Raw genomic sequence first — 15009 nt, 5'->3', positions numbered from 1 at the left:
CTCTTTTTTGCATTATTTTCTCTTTCTTATTTAAATTTTTTTTAAATTTTGTTTCTACATTTTTCCCGTCATAGTTTGTTTCTCATCTCATTTGAGTGTCAGCCATTTTGTTTAAAGAATTCTTCATATTTTAGTTCCTCTCTCTCTCTCTCTCTCTCTCTCTCTCTCTCACACACACACACACACACACACACACACACACACACACACACAAACACACACACTCGGTGTTTCTTTATCACTTTGGATATTTTTTCCTTTTATATCCATGTCATAGTTTATTCTATCTCTTCTTTGCGCTATTGATTTCTTTATATTTGCTTCTCATCACTTCGCTTTCAACTCCTCTTTCTTCTTCTTCTTCTTCTTCTTCTTCTTCTTCTTCTTCTTCTTCTTCTTCTTCTCAATTTAATCTTCTTTTTCTCTCTTTCTCTTTCCCAGTCTTCTTTTTCTTCTCGTTTAACCCTTTTTCGTCGTATTCTACTATCTTCACTTTTATTCTTTTCTTCCACGTTTTGTCCTTTTCTCCTTCATCGTCTTCTTTCTATTTTCTTTCTTCTTTTTTAGGTCTTTTGTATCCTCCTCTTCTTGTTTCTCCTCATCCCCCTACTCTTTCTTTTACTTCTTCATTTTCTTTTCCTCATCATCCTGATTCCTCGTTTTCGCTTCCCTCTTACACTTTTTTCTTCTTCCCCTTCTCATCTCCTCTTCTCCTACTTCTCCTCTTTTTCGTCTTCTTCCCTTCTTTTCATATTGTTTTTTTTTCCTTTCTCTTTTTGTCGTCTACTTCTTCGCCCTCCTCGAACTCTTTTCGTCTTTTTTCTCTTTGTTATAATCTCTTCTATTTGTTTTTACTTATTTTTCCCGTCCTTCTCCTCTTTTTTCTTCTTTTTCTTCATCATTTTCTTCATATCCTCTTCGCATTTCTTGCTCGTTTTTGTCTTCCTATTCTTCCTCATCTTCGCCTCCACTTCCTAATTTTTCTTTTTTCTTCTTCTTTTTCTTCTAACTCTCTTTCTCGTCTTCGTCTTATTTTTCCCCCTCTCCTCTCTCCTTCTTCATCTCATCCATTCAATTATCCCTCTGTAAACACCATCTGTTTCAAATCGCCATTGAGAAAACATAGCCACCAAGAAGAACGACGTTAGCTCCAACACCAATTTTCATTTTCTATTTAATTCTTGAAATTAATTTTTCGCTTTTCTTATGCTCGTCTACGCGAAACAAAGAAAGTTTTTTGTTTTTTTTCTTTAGCTTTAGGCACGCATGCGTGAAGGAAACAAAAGAAGAGAAACAGCCGCAGTTAAGTTGCAAGAAGTCGGCGCCATTAAGTGCTGCTCCAGTCTGATTCAGGTGAATGATACTATACGAATCGAGATCCCATATCAGTGATTCGATCTATGTGAAAACGTTGCACGAAAGCAAACGATCATTGTTGCATGACAATCAAGACGGTTTTACGTTTTATCTAGTTTTTCTGCCTTTTTTTCTTTCTTTCTTTTGATAGGATCCAAAATGGGACTTCATTGAAAAAAAAAAAGTGGAAGCTGGGTCATCGAGTCAGACTTCGTTGACATGACCGCTTAATTAATAAAATGTCTGGTACGGATACCTCCATCCAGTAGTCGTCGTAGCGGGATATGTTTAAGTGATCGTTTCGCGCGTGTTATACCCAGCATATGAATCCCGGTATCCCACTTATCCCGGCATTGTTTACAGTTATATTTACTTTGTTTCTGACAACGGAATTAAGCAATGTAAAGTCAGAAGGACTGCTGGATTTATACATACAGTTTTAAGTATAATTGACGCTCGAATAATTATAGACTATGTTACTCTTCAAACTGTCCATTAAAATATTTATGGCACCTAAATATACATTTGGATCCCAGATATAGTGCTTTATCACTTAGAAACAGAATGAATAAATTCGTAAGTTTAAATCATCCATTTAGTAATATATAGACAGAGTGGTCATTATAAGAGCTAGAAATGTGTTAATTGGTTATTTATTTTTACAAAGAATAACGTTTATAAAGTTTTTCACGGGTTAATATATATATATATATATATATATATATATATATATGATGATTGCAACGTCTTGTAAGACGAGTGCCACTCCCTCAGACATTTAAAATCCATGAGTCCAAACGGCTGAGGGAGTATCTATACAAATATGATGTTACAGAGTCCTAGCTTTGTACGACAGCTAAGTCTCTCTCTCGGTTCAAAATGTTGAGATCTAGTAACAAGCAAGAGCAAGATAGCCAGCAACAAATTAAACTGCAGACCAGCTTAATGCGGGTAATGGTCTTCCGCTTTATGGTTTTTTAAATCAGAGATTTGCTTCTCCTAGAAAGGCTGCCTTCACCACGGCTTACGGGAGCCCTCTCCACCCCAATACACACACACACACACACACACACCACACACACAAATATACACGTATATATATATATATATATATATATATATATATATATATATATATATATGCTATAATGCTCCCTATCTTAGGTTGGACATTTGGGAAGTGATATACAAATTGCCATTAGCGTATGAAGCAATGCTCTTTGTGTAAACAAACGGAGCTTAGGTATTTGGACAATGTCAAAATATTGTAAATTCACTGTCCGCATAGCAGTAGTCGTATAGCTCAGACTGTTGTTTGGGCGATCGGGTTTCGATCCTGCTTAAGGTAGTTGCTTGTCTAGCCGCTGGTGAGCTGTAGAAACAGCGAAACAGTACTGTATGTAGATTACTATATATATATATATATATATATATATATATATATATATATATATATATATATATATATAACCTTGTCTGTCTGGCAAACTCCTCTGCCAATTTTAGGTCTACAGACTTGAAACTTGATATATAGAAGATTTGGACCTGTGAAACTAATTCGATTTGCTAACTGCTAAGGGGTCAATATTGAAAATAAAATGAAACTTGGCAGGCGTAAGCCGACATTTGATGCTCCTCTACGCACGCGCAAATATAAATTTACAGTCAAAACAACGTTATTTTCAAACTTTTTTATGTGCGGAGAGATGTAGCCTATGAAGCGAATGAAACTGGAAAGCTATATGTTTTGGCTTTGATTCTAGCTGATAGCAACCAAGTCACATTTGTTTTCATTTTGAAATTACTACTATATGTTGGGTACAATATAATAATCAATAGAGAATTGACTCTATAACAAATATGGAATTTGCATAAATTTAAATATACTTAAACGTATTTTACATGAAATAAAATGCGTATTACATAAATATATATAACTTTTTTTATAATACCTTGCAAAACGTTGACCATGTAATTTGGCATTAGATCAAAGGAAATTATTTTTTTTTGTACTTTAGTTCTCATATTACATGAACGGTGTTTTTGACAAAGGGAGGAGAATTGCTGTTTTCTGGATCGAAATCTATCGACTGGACACTTATCATTACCTTTTGACCTGGAAGTAGTATTCTTAGCTTTTTTTAATTCCATTTTCACCCCAAACAAGGCACAATTCCACTTTGAAGTAGGGGGCTACTATCTGGCTCATAGTTGCAGGGATATTATGAAGGGAGGTAGTCAGCAAGGTGTCTGTCCACATTACACTTAAACTTCTGCATGTCAGTACAGTTGGGAAAGCAGAATCCCGGAAGGGAGTTCCACAGTCTACCAGTTCTGGGGAAGAAACTACTGGCGTAGAATCATTTCCTAAACCTAGGGATCTCTACTGTGTAGGGTTGGGATTTAGCTGCTTTTCGGGTTTGTCGGAGGTATTTACGTCGAGAGGGTAAAAGTGTCTGCAGTTCGTTAGAGCATCTACCATTAAAATACTCATAAAACAGGCAAAGGGATGCAACATTTCGTCGATGGGACAAAGGTTGAAGCTTAGATGACAGTTCAGAACCTGCCAGGTTGGCGACTCTCTTTTGAACCCTGTCCAGGAGTGGGAGATCAGTAGCAGATGCACCAGCCGAAATGTGACAACAATACTCCATACATGGGCGAATGGTGGCCTTATTGATGCACAGAATACTTTCAGGTGTAAGTAGCTTTCTAGCACGTTAGGGAGAGCCCACATTCTCCACAGTAGCCTTGACAATGCTCTCGATGTATCTGTTGCAGCGCATGTTCCCTGTGAACGTTAGGCCGAGGAGTTTAAAAGAAGTACTTTCAGGTAATGTTTTTTGGGCCATCGTTATTGGTGGTAGAAAAGGTTTCTTGTAATTATTGAGGAAACAAGCTTAGTCTTAGCAGCATTGATTGTTACCATCCATTTTTGTTCCCATTCCACTACATATTGGATGTCTTACTCTAGTGTTTCTGCCATATCCTTAGATATGTGTCCGCTTGTTTTCCCCACGTACCTATAATAGAGTGGTGTCGTCAGCAAATATACTCATCTCAGAGACAATTTTATCAGGGAGGTCATTTATGAATATTAGAAATAATAAGGGTTCAAAGATAGACTCCTGAGGTACTCCCGCATTTATATCATATTGTTTAGATGTACGACTGTCGAGGATAACCTGCATTCTTCTCTTACTTAAAAATGATTTAATTACGTTATATATTCTTCCAGTGATATATGATTTGATTTTCCTGAGAAGACTTTTGTGCCAGACCCTGTTAAAAGCCTTAGATATATTGAGGGCTACTGCTCTATCCTCCCCTGCTTTGTCCAGTGAATGGTATATACATTCAGAGACTACAGTTAGGATATCTACTGTGGAACGAGCTTGCCTTAATCCATATTGATGGTAAGTCAGAACTTTTGCAGCTGTAAGAGCTTGATTAATTATGGACTCAAATATTTTGGCAAAAAGCGAGAGGGGGCTAATGGGGCGATAATTTAATGGGACGGTTCTTTCACCAGAATTCTTAAAAACTGGTACCACTAAGCAGTTTTCCAGCAGTCAGGAAAGCAAGATCTGTAAAGGCATTTGTTGTAAAGTTTGGAGAGAACTGGAGCAACTTCAGCGGATAATTTGTTTCAATAGCACAGTCGGGATAAGATCGGGTCCACATGCTTTCGATGTGTCTAGGTTATTTATGATATCATGCACCTGAGTAGGGTAGTTTTCAAATCATCTGATGGGGCGTCTGTCCGGAAAGGAAAGTCAAAGAGGGAGTGGTGTGCTGGGACCAATGTGGAGTTCGAGGTAAACTGACTGGCAAGCATGTTGGCCTTCTCGATTGCCGTGCAAACAACCTCATGATTGTTTGATAGTGGGGGAATTGTTGACGTCCAATTATTTACTACAGTATTCTAAAATTTCCAAAATTCACAGGTAATTACATCAAGTGGTTTCCTGCCTTGTCTGGAGCGATTTCCATAAGAAAATATTAACATAATTCCTAATTTGGTTTTTGGCAAATAGAAACAAGTAAATACGTTCGTCGTAGTTACTTACTCTTTTATGCAGATACTAAAAAATATATTGTCTCCACAAAATGTCAAAAAAATTTTTCTTTGTACAAATTATGAAGCAGTAGAAGCAAAATGAAGATAGACTCAGTTACTATACCAACATCTCCAACGTTTTGTTTTGTTTGGTCTATTTTATGGCATATCAATCTCTTTTAAGTCATTTAATGTCGAAACATCCATTTGAACATGGTGGATGGTAGTTGAGTGTAATTAATGTTTATTTTTATATTTTTGTTTCCTTCAGTAATTAAAAAAAAAACACAATTTCACGATCAAGCTAGCTAAACATCATCAGTAATATTGCTGATAGTGACTCATTAGGAGCTGTTCAAAGTCCACACAGCTCGTCAGTATATGCTGTCAAATGGTGATTCTTCTCCTTTCAGTAAATACCAGTAGGTGTCATAAGTTATTTTATTATCATTTCTTTTCTTGACACCATTTTTAATGGTTGATGTCACTTTGTTTAATATATTTTCTATACATCAAGAACATTGTCCGTATGATCCCACGATTGCACACACACGCAAACACGCATATATATATATATATATATATATATATATATATATATATATATATATATATATATATATATATATCGGTTGAAAATTATGTGCTTTTGAACGACACATTCTTGTTTTCTTTCAAAAGACCTTTTGTATTCCTAGAAGTAACCACAGAGGAAATAAATACAGAAAAGATATAAACATTTATATATTTTTCGTATTGATTTTTTATTCACATATATATATATATATATATATATATATATATATATATATATATATATATATATATGTAGTAATTTATAAGCCTGACGAATCCTAGAGTGGATGAAACGCCGAATATTCAGTGTAGCTTAATCGCCATATATATTTTATAAATTACTAACTAGCTCTACCTACGTATTGAGCACTTTTGAAGTAAATACTTAAAGTTTACGCATAAATCTATACTTTCGTATATTAATTTTATGTGAGTAAATGAAGTAGTTATATATATATATATATATATATATATATATATATATATATATATATACTAATTGTATATACCTGGCATTGCCAAGTCTGCTATGATATTATAGGATTTAGCATATATATATATATATATATATATATAGATATATATATATATATATACTGAATATGAATCTCTCTCTATATATATATATATATGTATATATATATATACTGAACATGAATATATATATATATATATATAGAGAGAGAGAGAGAGAGAGATAGAGATTTATGTTCATTATATATATATATATATATATATATATATATATATATATATATATATATATAGATGCCATAACCTCACAAATGACATGATGTTTTTTAGTTGTGGGAATGCTCAAAGATTCAATATTTTATGGAGAAATTCTGATTTCTGATGGGTTGCTAGCAGAACGTGGTTCCATCTGATTGGTTATTTCCTATCTGCAGTGTTTATAAGTAGAACCTTCCAATTTTTTTTAATCATATCCGTTTTATTATATAAAAAACATTGCAGCCAAATGGTTTTAACTTGTTAGAGAAGTATTGGAATCAAGTATCACTCTAGAGTAAGATTATATTAATGAATAAAGTCCAATTTTTCATAAAAGTTTTTTTTGCTAGTTTGACAGTGACAGTGATTAAAGACAAAGACTGACAATGTGGGTGTTTCAAGTTCGAATCAGGTTCTTTCTTAAAAAAAACAGTTGTATTTGGGATGTTGTCGGCTTTCACCTGATCCTTTCCGTAATTAACCGATGTTTTTTTTCTGGAAAGAACTACATCGTAGTGACAGGAGCTTAAAAGATGAGCATTTGATTAATAAGAAATAAAAGAATAGTTGAGTGATGTTATATTGTTTTTTATTTGCTTTTTTTAAAATTTATTGTTTGTGTTGGTATTCCAAAAAAGTTTGGCTGTTATTTGCGTTGGTGTGCGTATGTTTGGTGTTTGTGTGTATAATTCTCCTACAGCCCACGCCACTGGACAGACCATGGCCAAACCTTGCATGATGATGGTCACCCCCCACTGGATAATGCACACCATATGTGTGTGTGTAACTCTCCTACAGTAGCAGCGTTCGCGCTCGCGCGCGTGTGTGTATGTGTGTGTGTGTAACAGTCCTATATCCTATATCACTGGATCGAGCATGACCAAACAGTCCTCCACCTAGGAATGTATCACACCATTTTCCAAGGTAAAGGCCAAAGGCTAAGGTCGTAGCCTATATTATATATATATGCACATATATATATATATATATATATATATATATATATATACATACATATATATATATATATATAGTCTTTGAAGTTTTTAACATTTGAAACCACACAAAAAATTATTTTTTATCATTCATTAAAAAAAAACATCTAGTCAGTAAGTCATTTAATCACCTGCAATCACTGCATCAACTCTCAAATTTACTATAATACCAATTTTTATATTTTTTAAGGGATCATCAATTTTTATATTTTTTAAGGGATCATCAGTTGTTTACCATGAAACACTGTTTCGGGGATTTAAAAACAAAACAGTGTATTACATCATGGCTCCCCAGCAGTGTTGATCAAACACCACCACCCTTAATCTTAGGAAGAAGACAAGTTACAAAAAAAATTTTTTTTCCCCAATTTCCTATTCTTAATTGTAATTACTAACCTTTTCATAGTATAAAAATGAATTTCTTACCTGTGCGATTCATCAATTTCCACATTTAAAATGGATACATTTTTTAATTTTTTAATTTATCATTCTTGTATTTATAAGATTTGGATTAATCCATTTAACTACTTATCACCCCCACTATAGTTAGTAGTTTGTATATTTACATTCTTATTTATTTAAAATTAGATATATAAAGGTTAAAAATATTTTATTTTTACATATATACATTTTTTTTTTTTTTTTTTTTTTAACTATATAAATTTATTATATGTAATTATAAATACATTTATACATTGCTAATATAGTTTTGGATTTCCTTTATCAATATAATCTGGTTTATCTTAAACGATTCAAAAGCATCAGGATAACGAACAAATGCTTTGTTTAACTGTTTAAATATTTTATTTTTATCTCCACCTTGTTTTATCATCCTTATTACTAAGCTAGAAACTGGTGGTATAAAATCTGTTAATTTTAGAGTAACGCGAGCTATTCTCAAAAACTCTGACATAATGGTTCCATAAAACACAGAAACGGGGCAGGTGCTATCCTTATGGGGCATACGTACTATTTTAAAGGGGAAAGCGTTTCTTTTATCAAATATTTTATAAAGAAAAATTCCATCCTCAATTTTTATATCTAAATCCAGAAATGTAGCGTGTTGTCCTCTATGTTCACAATTTAATTTTAGTTCGTTTGGATATATAAGATGTTTATTTTTTTCGAATTCATCATTATCGTTTATGCATATAAGGTCATCTATAAATCTCCTACACCCATGAAAGTTATATGTTTTAGATATATCTGTTTTTAATAATGATGACATATATATATACTCGAGTCTATGTAAATACAAATTTGCCCAAAATGGTGCCGGATCCAATCCCATTGGGATACCTATCGTTTGGAGTAATATTTTATTTCCTATTTGAAAATAGCATTCTTTAATAAGATGACTTACAAGCATTTTTAAAATACCTTTAGAAATACTAGTTTTGCTATTTTTATTTTTACACCAGAAAGCATTAGAGTTTGAAAAGTCTATATATTTACCTTTTCCACCTTGAAAAGCCAAATCTACAGTATCATTTAATTCTTTTATAAGTTTTTCGTGCGGAATTTTAGTATATAGCGTACTAAAATCATAAGTAGCTATAGATTTTGCTTTTATTCTGGAATTTATTTTATCTAATTTTTCTTTCACTGGTTTGGAATTATTTACTACCCAAAATAGATTTATATTACTATAGAATTTACTTTTCAGGTGAAAATTATTTATTTGATTTATAATTAATTTAAATATTTTAGATATAGCTTTACTTAGCGGTTTAGTGATGCACGTCTTTGAACCTACAATAAATCTAGCCCCAACTGGATTTTTATGCATTTTAGGTATCCAATACATACATGGAAGATTTTTGTGTTTATCTTCTAACTTTAATCCTACTTTTTCATTAATAATACTATTATTCAAAATAATACTATCTAAATTACTATTACTTACTTTATAAGTATCCGAATCGTTTCCTATAAGTCCTACTTCTATCAATAACCGTTGTATATAATATCTTTTACATATAAAGGCTATATTGTTTGCCGCTTTATCAATCGGAACTATTACGAACTTTTCTTGAAGTATTTTAAGTTCCTCCCGTATTTCTGAATTTTTTAAAAGAGGATTGGTTTTTCTAGGGCGTTTAAATTGTTTTATATGTTTAACCTTTTTATTTACGCATTCAATTATACTATTTTTCCATGCATCAAACGTAGACTGTGCTAATTTATATTTCTTTACCATAGACATAATAAAACCGTCTAGTGCTTTATATATATCTTCCTACGTTCCACAACACTGAACCGATCATGATGATAGATGGTGCACACCATTATTCAAGATCAAAATCAAGGACAAAGGTTAAGGTCATCTTTGGTGCGGCTCTTAAAACATCAACTTATTGCAAGGGTGCCTGTGTACAGCAAAGCGCCGCACTAAGCACGGGTATTTTTGCTAGTATTTAATATTTTGATTTTAGATCGCAGTACACAATTTAATCATTTTTGTTTTGGCAGTTTAATCGGTATAATACGTTGACACCCGTTTTCCATGAGATCAATAAAGGTAAATGATTTTGAACCTAGTTAGTACGAAATAGATGATCGTTTAGGAATACTTGGTGTTGTATGCAGGAAGCCTCTTTGCTTATGATTGTTTCTTGTTGTTTTGGATTTCTCTTTGCATCTGGATTCAAGCAATATTCAAGCAATGCCAACTCAGGAGAGATGTATTTTGTCATTGGGCAACCTTTCTTGCAGTACCGTTACGGCGGTTTCCCATTGCCAGGTAGGATGTATGCGATGCAATAATTCTTTAAGCTTTATTCACTTTTCCGTTACGACGAATGTCAAGCTAGTAAACATTTCGGCTTTTGTTGTAAACTCGAATAATTCGTGATTTTTGTCATAATTTTTATTACCTTTATATGCCTCATTTGAGGATCCAACATCTGGACAACCATGAATTTGCGTGCTTTTGATTTATTTGTTTGTTAAAGGACCCGGACGATGTTTAAGTCTCATGATTGTCTGGTTTGCATTAAGTCTTTTTTCGTTTGTTGCAGTTTATCATTAATCTGAAGAATCGTACGATTTTACCCCGGGCACCAGGCTCAGCAGTTGCATGAAAACTCGGAAGGATTTGGCACGGAAGACACAAATAAATAAGGTAGAAGCAACATTGACACTTTTCACGCCATAGATTTATGATTCTGTTTTCAACACATCTTTGCTTGCCACGACAGAGACGACTAGAGCACTGCGGATCCTGATGTAGACTCCTCTTGAATTTTCACCAAAACCCCGTTAGCAAGTTATCACAGAGACACATTTGCTACCGCTCATCTCAGTAAGAAAGAGTTGGATCTTAGGAATTCTGTTTTTGATTATCCCCAATGTCATATATCAATGGTTGTTACCTAAGAAGTCTTCATTAGTTCAAAATCTGACAGATTCTTTGTACGTTATATGCTAGATGATACGTGCAAATATATTTATAGTTGCCATTGTCATATTTTATATATTGAAATCAACGTAATTGAATTAGTTTGACAAATCATGTATGAAACCTATTTTTTTCAATAGCCGCGTTGGAGTTTGGACAAATGATTCCAGTTCCTTTTAATCTACCCAAAACACGGCATTCTGTAAGTGCCAGATTTACATGGGGGTAATCTGAACGAGAAGTTAGACCGTATGATATTTTTTCACATTACATTTAAATTTCTGTATGTCGGGAAATCAAGGGGCAGAAATGAAATTCAAAAGGCGAACAATGAGAGAAGTTATTGTAGTAGAAATCCTTTCGGAATCTAGAGACATTTACAGTAAGTAAAGATGATTCACTGCTAGTCGAATCGGTAATAGGCATTTTCTTTTAGGGGCAGCAAGTACGAGATGGAACGATATAATTTTCGCCCTAGAAAAGACGACATGATTCCATTTCCGTTTGATGAAAACCGGTTTTCTTTACTTGTTAAAGACTATCTTCTAGTTGGCCAATTGTGTACAATTCCCAAGAGCGATAGGATATCATGTCTGAGAGTGACACACTTTTCAGCGAGCGAAATCGGAGATGCGCCTCTGCACAACATATGCTTTCTATCGATTCAATTTATGACAACAGGAGCATTGTCAAAATGCATCGCTGGATTGCCACGAATAACATAGACGTGTCCAGGCTGATGAAAACAAAATTTTCGGCCACGGTTATGGTCTTTTGTGTAGTTTCACATGAGAGCTGCATCATGCCACTTCACATCTTCGAAGTCGGCTTGAAAGTCAACACCAAAGTGTACCTGGATATGCTGAAGTGTGTGGTGATCCCCTGGTGCAATCAGGTGGTTGCTGGTAGAACATGCGCGTGGCAGCTGGACTCGGCACCAGTCACAAGTCCAAAGAGACCCAGGCTTGGCTTCAGAAGGAGTGCTACAACGTTGTACCCTTTTCTCACTCCCACTCCTCCCCCGATCTGAACCCGCTGGACTACTTCGTTTCGTCATATGTCGAGAACATTACCAGCATGACCTCCACAACACCAAAGCCAGCCTGATCGCTGCTATCCTCCGAGTATTTGCCGAGTTCTCACTGGCGCTTGTGGAAAAGGCATGCTCCTAGTTTCAGACCCATACCAGGGCGGTGTTTGAGGCTAGATTGAATCGATGTCAGCTCTACTACATAATCAAGTTACCTGAATTTATTTTTTTCAATCAAAGTTTTGAAATAAAGTTGTTGTGTTGTTTTCTGTGGGCGACAATTTTATCGTCTCACTCTGTACAGTAATACATAATCACTGCGGTACAAGTTAAAAAAGCAACAGTGCAACCGTATAGAGCTTGACGGAGAGTGAGAATATATTAGTTTATAAACTTTTGTTGTCATGTCCAATAACTACTCTGTATTATTCATTTATATCTATTCAACTTTACACATCTGTAAAACGTCCATTTGTAATTAGAGGAAGTTGCGGTGAAGTGGGTCACAGTGGTAAATTAATTATTCCTAACGTTGTCCACATTATTTTTCTCAGAGTTTGATGCTTCTATATTTATCTTCATGATACTGTAGTTGAAAGTAAATTATTCTATCTGCTCTACACTTTGGTGAAGCAGGAAAAGTGAATGCCAAGGTACATATTTTGTCATATTCAAATGAAAACTCGAGTATATAGTTTTTTTTTTTACCTGGTTAACCAGTTACCATGGCCCGGATGTCATTCTAGGATAAAGGTTAAGTGTTAGGTAGAGGATGAGACAAAATGATCAGTAATGGTGGAAATTGGGTAGGCCTTAATTATCATAATGGACGACTCAATAGGAATTATTCACATTAGATATGACGACGATCCTGTTATAGTCATTTGGGAAGCAGGCACACGGTATTGCGTTCCACTGACGGACAGTTCTAGGATAGAAACTCTGCTCGTAGAATGTTCATTAAGTTTTGGGGCAAAGATAAAAAGTGAAGTAAGAATACTATATCAGTATAATTGCTGACTGTTTGGTGGTCTGCGAATGGTTTAATCAATTTCAATTTTTTTGAATGCAGGTGGAACCATTACGGCGAAGTTCTGTGAACAAATGGATGAAATACATCAGCAACTTCAACAACACCCAAAATTAGTCCACATGAAAGGCTCAATTCTCCTTCATCACAATGCCAGACCGCACGTTACGGAGTCGACCCTACTAAAGTTGAACAAATTATGGTATGAAACTCTGCTTCATCCGCCATATTCTCCAGACCTCTCATCTACCGACTACCAGTCAGTATGACCCTCTGTTGATGCAACTCTGGCTTCAGGAAATGTTGTGGAGCTTTATCGGTGTCTAACCACAGAGTTGAGTGTCACCGGTTGTTGTAAAGAACCCACTTTTAATCGTGTCACAACCCGGTCGAGAAACGGGAATTTCTTGTTGGGTAAAAAAAGAAGCTGACACTTTATGATGGCGTTTCTTTTGGTTGTCGTTTAATTCGTGAGATATCGATTTATCAGGGTTTTTTTCTTTCTAATATCTTTCAATAGTTGGAAATCGTCGTATACGTTACGTATATTCAGAAGCAAGTTCTCGAACAGTTGTTCATGGATTGGCTTCAGCTAAGGCTCGTAATCGATCGTTCTTAGCAGCCGATGCCCGACCATTACGCTCATCAGCTTCAATACTCTCATTGCTGCCACAAAATTCCTTAAACCACCATTGTGCTGTGCGTTCAGAAGTTGTTCTTGGGCCAAACACTTCGTTAATATCGCGAGCTGTTTCCCAGCTTTTAAGCCAAGCTTGAATTTAAATAAGAATATTGTGCGAATTTTCTTTTTTTCTATTTTATATTCAACTTTCTGAAAAGAAGACATTGTTTTAAAACGATTGCAATATATATATATATATATATATATATATATATATATATATATATATATTAGAACCCCGGGATACGGCATTTAGTAACATAATACATAGTACAGTGTATAATACACAGCTATATAATCAAATAACATAATACATAGTACAGTGTATAATACACAGCTATATAATCAAATAACATTATAACACCGTAAGGCGGGGCAAAAACCATACTCCACATCGTAATATGAAAAAAGAACGTATCCTCGGGTCACCGTATCCCGGGGTCCTTATATATATATATATATATATACATATATATATATGTGTGTGTGTGTGTGTGTGTGTGTGTGTGTGTGTGTGTGTGTGTGTGTGTGTGTGTGTGTGTGTGTGTGAGCGCGTGTGTGTGTTAGTAATGAGATCCGATATGTCCCAGGACTTAATGATAATCAACGAATGTTTCACACTCCCATATTTTTATTGTTATCAAAGTCAGTGAAATCGACCATTTTCAATCAGATCGCTTGCTTACCTACTCTACTTGTAGACCCATAACCGTGTACTTGTAGAAAGATTTACATGCCTCCCTGCAGTGATTTAATCCACAATACATTGTGGTCTACATTGCACTGTATCGAACCGACTGTTGCTTTTATATAATTATTTTTTTTATTTATAATGGCTTGAATTAAAGTTTTAAATGTTAAAGTTAAGTATCATGCTTCAATTGTGCATTAAATAGAAACATTCATTTCGAACGCGCCCCTGTTATATCAAACAAACTGCTATTGATTTTATACGAATGCCCTTATTCATTGTGCAGTGATAATGGCTTGAATTTAAGTTCAAAATAAAAACATCAAGTATCATAGTGCAATTGTGCTTTAAACAGAAACATTCATTTAGAATACGCCCTTGTCATACCAAAGAATCTACTGTTGATTTCATGTGTCGAGCCTTGTGTGGTAATAAACCTTCTCAAATGCACTTATGG

Source organism: Euprymna scolopes, chromosome 9 (assembly GCF_053919585.1).
Source record: "Euprymna scolopes isolate OS-2025 chromosome 9, ASM5391958v1, whole genome shotgun sequence".
Classification (NCBI taxonomy): domain Eukaryota; kingdom Metazoa; phylum Mollusca; class Cephalopoda; order Sepiida; family Sepiolidae; genus Euprymna; species Euprymna scolopes.
The sequence above is the reverse complement of the archived record's forward strand: the minus strand, read 5'-3'. Positions refer to the sequence as shown.